The 12,157-nt window shown below is 50.6% G+C and overlaps 1 protein-coding gene across 10 annotated transcripts in view; it reads right to left on the bottom strand.

The window, feature by feature from the left end:
• Nucleotides 1-10,768, bottom strand: part of PPARA (peroxisome proliferator activated receptor alpha) — a 93,520-nt gene extending 82,752 nt beyond the window's left edge. For 5 of the 10 annotated variants that reach the window (XM_063704612.1, XM_055374351.2, XM_055374350.2 and 2 more), the window contains exons 1-2: nt 10,627-10,762; nt 9,328-9,409 (exon numbers count right to left, since the gene is read on the bottom strand). The gene's annotated coding sequence lies outside the window, so the exon portion shown is untranslated. Of the gene's footprint in view, nt 1-9,327; nt 9,410-10,117; nt 10,222-10,626 lie in introns of those variants that run through there. The other 5 variants (XM_055374352.2, XM_055374353.2, XM_055374354.2 and 2 more) reach the window with 2 other exon arrangements.
• Between the last annotated feature and the right edge of the window lie 1,389 nt (nt 10,769-12,157).

The following is a 12,157-nucleotide window of genomic DNA, read 5'->3' as shown; positions in this document are numbered from 1 at the left end:
ATTGGGCACACATCCTTCTGAAATTCCTTCTAGAAAATGATTTAATCTACTAAGAAAGCCCACATTTGAATTCATTCATTCCAAAAAGAGTCTCCATCCACTTCCTAGGTTTTGAGCTCTTTTTATGAGTCCATGGAAGCTGCCATGGTTTTCTCTGCGTCCATGGCCATATTTTCCCTCTGGGTTCTTGTTTAAGTCTTATACCTCTATTAGTATTAAAGATCGTCAGCTGTGCTTGAGTGTGGTTAAATATTCACTTTCACTTAGACTTCTGACCTAGACACTAACAGCCAACCTTGCTAGATTCATCTAAGTAAAGGGAATGCAACAGGAAAAAAAGCCAATAATTTTTGGTTTCCAGAGTGAAAGAAAAATACTGGGCTGGACATGATAAATCACACCTGTAATCCCAACACTTTGGGAGGCCGAGGCGGACAGATCACCTGAGCCCAGGAGTTTGAGACTAGCTGAACATGGCTAAACCCCATCTCTACAAAAAACACAAAATCTAGTTGGGTGTGGTGGTGTGCACCTGTAGTCCCAGCTGCTCAGGAGGCTGAGGTGGGAGGATTGCTTGAGCCAGAGAGGTGGAGGTTGCAGTGAGCTCAGATCATGCCACTGCACTCCAGCCTGGCGACAGAGTGAGACCCTGTCAGTAAATAAATAAACAAATAATATTGGGCCAGATGCGGTGGCTCACGCCTGTAATCCCAGCACTTTGGGAGGCCGCAGAGGGCGGATCATGAGGCCGGGAGTTTGAGACCAGCCTGGCCAACATGGTGAAACCCCATCTCTACTAAAAATACAAAAATTTAGCCAGGCATGGTGGCGCGTGCCTGTAGTACCAGCTATGTAGGAGGCTGAGGCAGGAGAATCCCTTGAACCCAGGAGGCAGAGATTGCAGTGAGCTGAGATCGCACCACTGCACTCCGGCCTGGGTGACAGAGTGAGACTCTATCTCAAAAACAAACAAACAAACACCAATATAGATTTCTTATATTGGCAACCTGCTAAATAAATACTCTTCACATTCTCTGTTCCCACTTGAAGCCTGGGACTTTGAAGGCATTGCTACTGCTCTGAATTGAAAGCTTCCACTTACAGCTTTCTGCTGGAAAGATCTCCACCGGCTGTCACCCTTAGCTGGGAATGGGAGCCTGCTCCTCTGGGTTCAGTGCACCAGCCCTGGATCCGCACTTCCCAGCCCTTCACTGGCGGTTCCAGACTGTGGTTTTCAGGCTGCTGCAGTGGTGGTCGGCGTCTTCCATTCACAGCTTGTGATCAGAATCTCTGTCCCTACACTACTTCTGGGTGTACACACCTTCTTCCCTGGGTCTGGAAACCTCTCTCTTGGCTTTGGAGGAATTCACTAGGCACCCACAACCCATCCTCGGTGTCATTAGTCATCACTTGTCACGCAAGTTCTTTGAACCCTGTTACAGTGCCAGCTTTTTCTCTCAAGGATCCTTGGCTTCAAACACATTTAAATACCCTCTCCCCTTCATGCCTCTCATTTTCCAAAGCCTTCTTCCCAGGATAGCCCTCTCCTTTGAGTCCCACCTTCAAGATCTTCGCATAATTGAACTTAAAAAATTCCGTCTTTCAGAACACCTTGCTGAATAGACTAGACTAGGCTTCTTTTTATGATTTGAATATTACAACAATCGAGTGCGTCCTTTCTGGAAAAGGCTAACAAAGCGAGTTTTTCTAAGGAAAGAAGAGAATGAAAATCACGTTCTAAACTTTTGTGCACTTCTGATTGCTTGCTTGTGAATCACAGGGAAGCCGTGCAGAGATGGGAAGCCCAACCTCCCTTGCCTGTATCTGGTGACAGGTTCTGTAACATTCGTCAAAGTGGGGGGAAAAAAACGACAATCGTACAACTCAAGCAAAATACGCTGCTTCACAAATTGTAAAGTCCAAGGACACTGTCAACAGGTCAAATACTGCCCTGCTTGTTTCTATTACAAAAAACTTTCACATACTAAGAGATGATTCCAATTTAAAGCACATTTCTAACTTCTCTGAACATTTTTTTCTTTAAACATCATTTGTGTTAATTTCATCCCCAATGCACAGATAGAAAAACAGAAGCCAGGTGTGGTGGCTCATGCCTGTAATCCCAGCACTTGTGGTGGCTCATGCCTGTAATCCCAGCACTTAGGGTGGCTGAGGCGGGCAGATCACTTCAGGTCAGGAGTTTGAGACCCAGCCTGGCCAACATGGTGAAAGCCCGTCTCTACTAAAAAATACAAAAATTAGCCGGGCGTGGTGGCACATGCCTACAATCCCAGCTACTCAGGAGGCTGAGGTAGGAGAATCCCTGGAACCCCGGAGGCAGAGGTTGCAGTGAGCCGAGATCACGCCAGTGCACTCCAGCCTGGGCAGCAGAGCGAGACTCCAGCCTCAACACCCCCGACAAAAAAAAAGAGACACTATCCCAGTTGTCAAGCTGCCTCATAAAATGAGCTAAAATGAGACTGCAGTCTAGAATTTATCAAATTTACTCATAATCCTAGGCAGAGGGCAATATGTTCCTCATGTTAGCAGCCCACTCAATGTTATTTTGTTCCATGTGGAAAACTGCCTGAAAATGCTTCAAAAAATTCATCCCACTTAAATATCCCTATTACCATTTCTTCCATAGATAACAGAAGAAAACTTGTTTCAGATCATCAAGATTTGCATGTCACTTGATTGGCAATCTGTATTTTACAAGCCATATTGCTGAATTATAAACACACATTTAAATACTCATGTAAAGCTGACCACGAACTTCTTAGAAAGGGACGTATCCACATGTCTAAATAACTGGGTCTCTTTTACTGAAACTTGGCAATTTGTCACCTTGGCGTGGTTATCACATAACTCCAGACGTATTCAGTTACAAATAAATGCAAAAAAACTTGGGGCCTCACTCTCTTTTTTTCTGAGGTGTGCAGTGGTGCGATCTCAGCTCACTGCAACCTCCGACTCCTGGGTTCAAGCAATTTTCCTGCCTCAGCCTCCCGAGTAGCTGGGATTACAGGCACCTGATACCACGCCTGGCTAATTTTTGTACATTTAGTAGAGACAGGGTTTCACCATGATGGCCAGGCTGGTCTCAAACTCCTGACCTTGTGATCTGCCCACCTCGGCCTCCCAAAGTGCTGGGATTACAGGCATGAGCCTCCACGCCTGGCCTCGCTCACTCTTAAAAATGAAAAATGAAAAATGAAAGGGGGTGGGGGAGCTTCAATATTCTGCTTTACTATAGCCTCATCTCAAACCATTCCTATGAAGCTCATAATCCTGGAAGCCATTAGTCCTTCTGTATTTGCCTTCCTAACTGTTACTATTCAAAATGATGCTCTTTCGAAAGTTGGCTTGTGGTCTATAAGTTAAAAGTATAAAGCAAGTAAATCTGAATAGAAATCTTCACTCCTCTTTATCTGCAAATCTCTTAAAATGGAGCAAAATAAAAGCATTCCGATGAGTCCTGCCTCCTGGAACACAGACGATATTTCATCTGAGTTTTCTCCAATTTCTCCTGGGAATATTTCAACGTCGCAGTCACAGCAGGAGAAGGACCCTCACCTTGTTAAATATCAGTGCTGCCCAACTCACTTCCCTTTCACCATACCCCTTCCCTATGAAGTCAGTTGTGTTGAATTTAAATCCATGATCTTGCAGAAAGAAAGAGGATTTTATTTAAATAGATCCTCAGGTCATCTTATAAAAATTCTATTTAATCCATAATATACCCCAAACCTAGTGATGATTATGAAGAGGACCCTTTCAGCGGCAGCCGTCATCTTCCTAACACCGCTGTAATGGGAGGTACATATTGGACATCTGGAGGAAACACCTGCTCCCTACAGAAGGAAGAAGAGCTCTCTCTCAGTCTAGATGTGGGGGAAGCTGCAGAGGTCTGGGACAATTTCGCTGCGGTGGGATGGAGCGGGCCATCATCCGTAGGTGCCGCTGTCTGCACTCCTGTTTAGGTGCCTCCCCCTTCAGCCAGCTCCCATCTACATCTCAGTACTGTGGTGACCACAGAGGCCCATCAATACATTCTTCTTGAATTAAATTCTATTAATCAGGTACTTATTCAATGAACATTTACAAGTACCTACTCAGTTTACACGGCTAGCGGGGCAGAAATAAATAAGACATCCTCTCTGCCCTCAAGGAGTTAGACTCAGTGAGGACAGTCAGACTAACAGGAACAGGGGTGCAGGCAGCACCGGGTCCTGGCTTGACAGAACTGTGTCCAGGCATGGGGGGATTCACTGGGCCTGCATTTCAGCAGATCCCTCTTCAAGATGAAGAGGCCTGGTCCAGGTATGCCATGGAGTTGGAGTAAGAGCAAACACAAGGTATAGCCCTGCCAAAACCTGAGGTCACAATCACCTTCAAAACACACAGGAAGCCGGGTGTGGTGGCTCACGCCTGTAATCCCAAGACTTTGGGAGGCTGAAGCGGGTGGATCACCTGAGGTCAGAAGTTCAAAACCAGCCTGGCCAACATGGTGAAACCTCATCTCTACTAAAAATACAAAAATTGGCTGGGCGTGGTGGCAGGTGCCTGTAGTCCCAGCTACTTGGGAGGCTGAGGCGGGAGAATTGCTTGAACCCGGGAGGTGGAGGTTGCAGTGAGCCAAGATTGTGCCACTGCACTCCAGCCTGGGTGACAGAGTGAGACTCTGTCTCAAAAAACAAAAACAAAAACAAAAACAAACACATAGGAACCACTTGTAACAACTTTATTGTACTGGTGGAGAACTCTCACTTTTATATTCCAAAATGAAAACCAATTTTGGTGTATAAGGGGTACGGTAGCATGTTGCTTTCTGAAAGCCTTTGAAAAATCCTAAAATGGCCACAGTGAAAACAACACAGGTATCAGACCTGGCTAAGTGAGAAATGCAGGAGCCAGCGGTATGTCCTCCTTCTTAAGACACCTCCTGAGATGGGCAGTTTTTTAAGCTGCCACTTCGAGCTTCACAACCCTTCAGAGAGGTGGTATGGAGAGGAACTTCATTTTCTGATGAGAAAGCAGCAGTTTAAAGAAGAGAACAAAGGTCTCCAGGCCTGGCAGGCAGCAGCTAAGGGGCTAGAATCCAAATCTCATGATTAATGACCTAATACCTTTTCCACTATATCAAGCTGCTTTGCAGATACACAGCAAAATTTCCAAATTTCCAACCACTTTTACCATATGTGAGCCTCAAAACCAACGCAGCTCAGCTGCAAAGACAACCATCATAGGGTGAGACCTGGCAAGGAGTAAGTTCTTTTCTTTTCAAATGCATAAACTTTTAAGACACCATAATATCACTATTAAAAGATGCTCATTAAATATCCTAAAAGCAGAGAATGCCCACACCTCTGAGTAACGAGCAAATCCGGTCCTGTCTGGAAAATATGCCTGCATGGTGCTCCTTTCCAAAGAAGCTCAGTGCATGCAAGTGGCAGAAATACTTGGAAAAAGAAGCACATTCCTTTCAACCTGGGCCGCTGGAACAGCTAAGGCTTTCTCCTATTTGATTCTTACCTTAAACCCATCTTATCACCAAGCTGGAAATGTAAATTCTGTGCCCAAGTTTCCCTAACCACATGGCCTTAAAGGTGATCTAGCTTATTCTGGGCAATTCATGAGGCTGAAATGACAGACATAGCACATTTCTACCCCATAATCAGAAACTATACCTTTTTAAAAAGTATCTACAGCTGGGCGCAGTGGCTCACACCTGTAATCCCAGCACTTTGGGAGGCCGAGGCGGGTGGATCACCTGAGATCAGGAGTTTGAGACCAGCCTGGCCAACATGGCAAAACCCCGTCTCTACTAAAAATACAAAAAATAGCCAGGTGTGGTGGTGGGTACCTGTAATCCCAGCTACTTGGGAGACTGAGGCAGGAGAATCGCTTGAACCCAGGAGGCGGAGGTTGCAGTGAGCTGAGATTGCGCCACTGCACGCCAGTCTGGGCAACAGGAGCTAAACTCCGTCTCAAAAAAAGAAAAGAAAAGAAAAGAAAAATGGACTCTATGCCAGGCTACCAAAAACAAATAAAAACAGAGACTCTCAAGTTCCAAAAAAGCAGAAATTAGACAGGCCACAACCTCTAACTGCAATGTGACAAAATTAGTACAAACATTAAAGAAAAACACTGACTACTTGGAAGTGAAGACACTCATCCTATCTGCCATTAAAAATATATCCATCCACACACAGAAACCAATAGAGCAAAAAAAGAGAAGAAAAATTGGCATGTTTCAAATATATTTATAATAAGCAAATACATATTTTAATTAATGTGTTTTTTTTTTTTTAAAGAAAGACCACTTAGGCCGGGTGCAGTGGTTCATGGCTTAGTCCCAGCACTACGGGAGGCCGAGGCAGGAGTATGGCTTGAGCTCAGGAGTTTGAGACAGGTCTGAACAACATAGCAAGACCCCGTCTCTGCAAAAAATACAAAAATGAGTCAGGCCTGGTGGCGTGTGCCTGTGGTCCTAGCTGCTTGGGAGGCTGAGGTGGGAGGATCACCTGAGCCCAGGGAGGTCGAGGCTGCAATAGGCCGTGATCATGCAGCTGTGCTCTAGCCTAGGTGACACAGCGAGACCCTGTCTCAAAAATAAATAAATAAATAAAATTAAAAACACTGCTTAAAGATGACTCCATAAATATTTATTTATTTTTTGAGACCAGGTCTCACTCTGTCACCCAGGCTGGAGTGCAGTGGTGCCATCTCAGTCACTGCAACCTTCACTTCTCAGGCTCAAGGGATCCTCCCACCTCAGCCTCCCAAGTAGATGGGGCCACAGGCACACGCCACTATACCTGGCTAATTTTTGTATTTTTAGTAGAGGCAGGGTTTCGCCAGGTTGCCCAGGCTGGTCTTGAACTCCTGGGCTCAAGCAATCCATCCCCTTCAGCCTCACAAAGTGCTGAAACCATAGGCGTGAGCCACTGCGCCCAGGCTACTTAAATATTTACTAAAAAAACAGACTCTCCAAAACAGCATGCAAGAAAAAGAACACTGGCCACCAATTACTAAAGAGTAAGATGTCCCAGCAAAAATAGGTTCTTCATCTTTTACCATGATGAGGATTATCTTTAAGTTTCTTTTTTATATTCTGGTATGAAAATCAGTTTCATGGATTCATGCTTGTCTTGTTCAGCACTGCGGACAGTAGCCCACAGCAGCTACTCAGTCAATATTTATAGAATGACCGTATTAAATGTATACACATAAAGAGATTGGCTAAATATTATTGTATCTAAACACAATGGGATATTATATAGACATTTCAAATGATGCAGAAATGTTTTTCACATAGGAAGATTTTTCATAACCTACTCGATAAATCAAGTTACAAAATAGTGTATAAAGAAGACACATTTTCTCCTTCTTCTCTGTCTAGTTCTGTCTCTCTCATATACAATTTTTTTTTTTTTTTTTTTGGAAACGGAGTCTTGCTCTGTCACCCAGGCTGGGGTGCTGTGGTGCCATCTCAGCTCACTGCAGCCTCCACCTCCCGGGTTCAAGAGATTCTCCTGCTTCAGCCTCCTGAGTAGCTGGGACCATAGGCACCCGCCACCATGCCCGGCTAATTTTTGTATTTTTAGTAGAGACAGGGTTTCACCATATTGGCCAGGCTGGTCTCAAACTCCTGATCTTGTCATCTGCCCACCTCAGCCTCCCAAAGATTACAGGTGTGAGCCACCGCACCCGGCTGATACACAATTTTTAAAACTCTGTTCATAAGTTTGACAAACAGGAGCTAATGAAAACCACTGCAGTATTCGATGATTATGACACGTCTCCTACTTTACGTTTAAGATGTCAGAAAAGGGCCCGGCGCGGTGGCTCGCACCTGTAATCTCAGCACTTTGGGAGGCCAAGGCAGGCGGTTCACCTGAGGTCAGGAGTTTGAGACCAGCCCAGCCAACATGGTGAAACCCGCCTCTACTAAATATACAAAAATTAGCCGGGTGTGGTGGTGAGTGCCTGTAATCCCAGCTACTCGGGAGGCTGAGGCAGGAGTATTGCTTGAATCTGTGAGGCGGAGGTTGCGGTGAGCCAAGATCATGCCACTGCACTCCAGCCTGGGTGACAAGAGCAAAACTCTGTCACCAAAAAAAAAAAAAAAAAAAAGGATGTGGGAAAAGAAAGAAAAAACATTTTTTTCTAATGTCAATTAGTTAATTAATTTAATTTTATTTATTTATTTTTGAGACAGAGTCTCGCCCTGGCGCCCAGGCTGCAGTGCAGTGGCACAATCTCAGTTCACTAAAACCTTCACCTCCCAGGCTCAAGCGATTCTCCTGCCTCAGTTTCTTGAGTAGCTGGGATTACAGGTGTCCGCCACCATGCCCAGGCAATATTTCTATTTTTTTGTAGACACAGGGTTTCACCATGTTGGCCAGGCTGGTCTCGAACTCCTGGCCTCAAGCGATCTGCCCACCCCAGCTTCCAAAGTGCTGGGATTACAGGAGTGAGCCACCGCACCCAACTTGCCAATTAGTTTACTTTTGCTTCAGAGTTGCAGAGGTCATCATCAGCCCCAGTGTCCCTGGTCTCTCATGGATGGTGACCACACAAATTTGTATCATCTGGCCCATTTCTTCAGCCTATCCCTGGCATGTTCTGGCATGGGTCTATCTCAATAAGCCATCTGCTTAATATTTAAATCAAAATGAAAACAGCTCAGAGACAGTACACTACTCGGTACCAGTCAGTGTGGACATCCCAAAGGTCTGCTAAGCACTCACATTTCTCAAAGTTAATGTTATCAAGTTTTAAATTATACAAAACATGCCTGCCATGAAGCAACGAAGTTCCTAGCAAAAGTCACACAATAACTCAGAACTTCAAAGTGAATCCTAGGCCAGGCACGGTGGCTCACGTCTGTAATCCCAGCACTTTGGGAGGAACAGGTGGATCATGAGGTCAGGAGTTCAAGATCAGCCTGGCCAAGATGGTGAAACCCCGCCTCTACTAAAACTACAAAAATTAGCTGGGCGTGGTGGCAGGCGCCTGTAATCCCAGCTACTCGGGAGGCTGAGGCAAGAGAATCGCTTGAACCCCAGTGGCAGAGGTTGCTGTGACCTGAGATTAGGCCACTGCACTCCAGCCTGGGCGGCAGAGCGAGACTCCGTCTCAAAAAAAAAAAAAAAAAAGTGAATCCATGCACATGTATTTTACTTTCAGTCTGAAAACGTATCTAACCTTGCATCACAAAGTAATAACCCCCAGATTGCTGGTCTGTAGTGCAACAGAAGTAAACACTGAAAACACTTAAATATTTCCATCTGGAAACAGTAAATTAAACCTTCTATTTACCTGTGGTGACAGCTTCTCAGTTCTGAGCTTGTCTTGCCACAAACTGTGAGTCCACAGAGCAGACAGGGCCCTGAGCTTCAGCCTGGCAGTAAGAAGGTGAAGGAGGAAGTGATTACAGTTGTTCTCTGGATGCCCCCCAACTCTTCACCTTGGAAGAGGAAAGTCATGCTGACCCTGCCCCGCAACGACACGGGTGTCGCAGGGTCCTTTCCAGGAAAATCCCGTGTCCTTGCCCTGACCCAGTTCCCCAAGGCACCCTTATCCCAACGAGGCTGGGAGAGGAGGGGCCTCCCTGGTTTCCTGGCAGGGGTCGGCTGAGGCTGACGTGGGCGTGCAGCCCCGGAGGTCCCACGAAGCCCAGGCCATTGGACAACTGTGGGTTTTTCTTGGAAAGAATCCTGACACTTGGAGCACACTTCCTCTCTTTTAACTTTTAAAAAAGACTTCAGAAAAGCACAGGCTTGCAGTTGTGCCCGGTTGGGGTGCGTGAGGGGGCAGGGCCGACCCTCCTGACTTCCACTGGCACCACCCCGCGCCCCTCCAGCTTCACCCGCACCACGCGGGCCGCGCAGCCCGGGACTCCGGAAAGACCTGGGCGCCCGACCCTCAGCGGCCCCGACCGGGAGCGACGTGGCGCGGCTTCCGCAGAGAAGCCACCCGGCCCAGCGCAGCCTGTCCGGGGTCGCCCCGCCGCGTTGGGGCACAAAGTGGGAACCGTTCCTCAAAGGTGGTCGCAGCTGGAGGAACAAACGCGCGTCTCCGTCCGACGGCAGAAGCCGGGCGCACCCACCCAGGGTCGGTCTGTCCGGGGCCCGGGTTTCCTCGCCTCGGAGATCACTGGAGGTCTCGAAAAGCACCTTCTGAGTCGGCGACGCCCCAGCTCCACTGCGCCGAGGAAGGGGCAAGTCCCGATGTCCCCGCCCGTGGGCCCTCCCTCCGAGGGGACAACCCGAAGACCCAGAGTCGCTGCGGTCCCCAGACCCGACCTCCGCGCAGCGCCAAACCCCAGGGACAGCCGCGGACTCGAGTTCCGGGCAGGCCCCCAGCGCTAGGAGGGAGGCCGAGCTGGGCCCCGAGATCCCTCGCAAGAGTCCTCGGTGTGTGTCCTCGCTCCTCGCCCTCAGGTCCCCAGCCGCGCACCCCGGGCCCCCGGGTCCCCGGGACCCCGAGACCCCGGGCCCCGCGCATGCGCCGCCCAGCCCCTGCCCCTCCCCCGTCCGCCGCCCTCCGGGTCCCGGGACCTGGGAAGCCCGGACCGCGGACCCCCGCGCGCGTTCCCGCCTGCCCGCCCCCGGGCACCTGGGCCGCGGTCCGCCGCCTGCCGGTCCGTGGGGCGAACGCCGAAGGAGGCGGCGCCGGGCAGGGCGCTAGCGGCCGCCTCCGCCCCCGCCGCCCGCTGCCCCCGCCGCGGGGCCGCCGCGTCCACGGCCCATGCCCGGCGCCGCCTCCGCGCGTCCGTGCCAGCCGCGCCCCCGCGACACGCACCGCCCCTCGGCCCGCCCCCCGCCCCGGTCCGCGCGAGCGTGTGTCCCGAGGCCCGACCCGGAAACCCCGCCCGCCCCGCGCTCCCTCCGGGCCCCGGGCCTCGGCCCCGGGACACACCCCCCGGAGGGCGGCGCCCGATTGGCTGCTCGCGGTGGGCGGGGTCCCGGGAGCGCTCAGCGGCTCCCACCTAACGCCCCGCGGCCGCTGCAGCCAAGGGAAACTGAGGCCGGAGAGGTGGAGGGACTGTCCAAGGTCACCGATGGGACACCGCTGAGCGTCAGCGCCCCTCCAGCCCGGCGCACCGGGGCGGGGCTGAATTCGAGGCGGGGACGCGCGGCCGCGGGGCGGGTGGAGGTTCCCGCCGGGCGCCCGTGCCACGCTGGCGAGCCCCTCCTGCCTCCTCGATGAGCCCGGCTCTGCTACTCTGTGCGATGAGCCGGTCTAGACCCGGGACCCGGGACCGGGTGCCCTTGAGTCTCAGAAGTGCGTAGGGTGGGAGGCGGCCCGGGAGGGACCTTGTCCCTGGAACCCCAGGATGCAAAATAAGGAGAAGGGGAAGGCGAGCTAGGAGGACAAGGAAACAGGTGGCGGGAGGTGCCAGGGCGGTGTGGTGGGCGGGGGAACGAGGAGGGTGAAGGGCAACGCGGACGGGCTCAGGGAGGCGCCGCCAGCTCCGACCCCACAACCCCACCCCTCTCCAGCGGCCCAAGAGCCATGCCCGCGCCTACTCCATGCGCTGGGGGGTGAGGGGCTGACTTTGTGCCTACGCAAGGCGCTGGGACTCTGCCAGCGCAAGGAGAGGTCGCAGCCCGGTGGCCAATGGCGAGGAGTAGGAGAGCGCCCTGCAAAGCCGCTTTGTTCGCGCCGTGACGCTCGAGCTCCCGGAGCGGAATGCACAAAGCCCCTGGGTGCCGGCACATCAGGGCTCCCCTCCTCGGGAACGCAATGTGTGCTATGCCCGCTCCACTGCCTGCCCTCCACTGCCAGCTGTGCCTGCCACTGTGCTATTTGTGGCAGCGGGCGCCCAGGAGGACCCACTCCGGAAAGGAAACCCAGATCTCATTAGGCAGGGGAACTGGAGATCAGGCGGGAACTGGCCCTTTCACAAACTTCTCTTAAACTCACCCTTGTTGATTAGCCAGGCACCTATGGTGAACTTTGCCCCACCCTCCAGACACCCACATATCCTTCCCACTGGCACACGGCAACCTCACCTTCTCTTGCACATGTTAGCCAGCAATAGCTATCATTTATGTTATGTTTCAGAGTTTATAGGGTGACCTGTACACGTAATATCCTGCATATCTCGTGGGGTGTGCAGGCAGCCACATCCAAGCTTGTCATC

The sequence above is a fragment of the Gorilla gorilla genome, chromosome 23 (assembly GCF_029281585.2).
Source record: "Gorilla gorilla gorilla isolate KB3781 chromosome 23, NHGRI_mGorGor1-v2.1_pri, whole genome shotgun sequence".
In the NCBI taxonomy this organism is placed as follows: Eukaryota; Metazoa; Chordata; class Mammalia; order Primates; family Hominidae; genus Gorilla; species Gorilla gorilla.
Note: the sequence above shows the minus strand (reverse complement) of the source record. Positions and strands in the feature narration are given on the sequence as shown.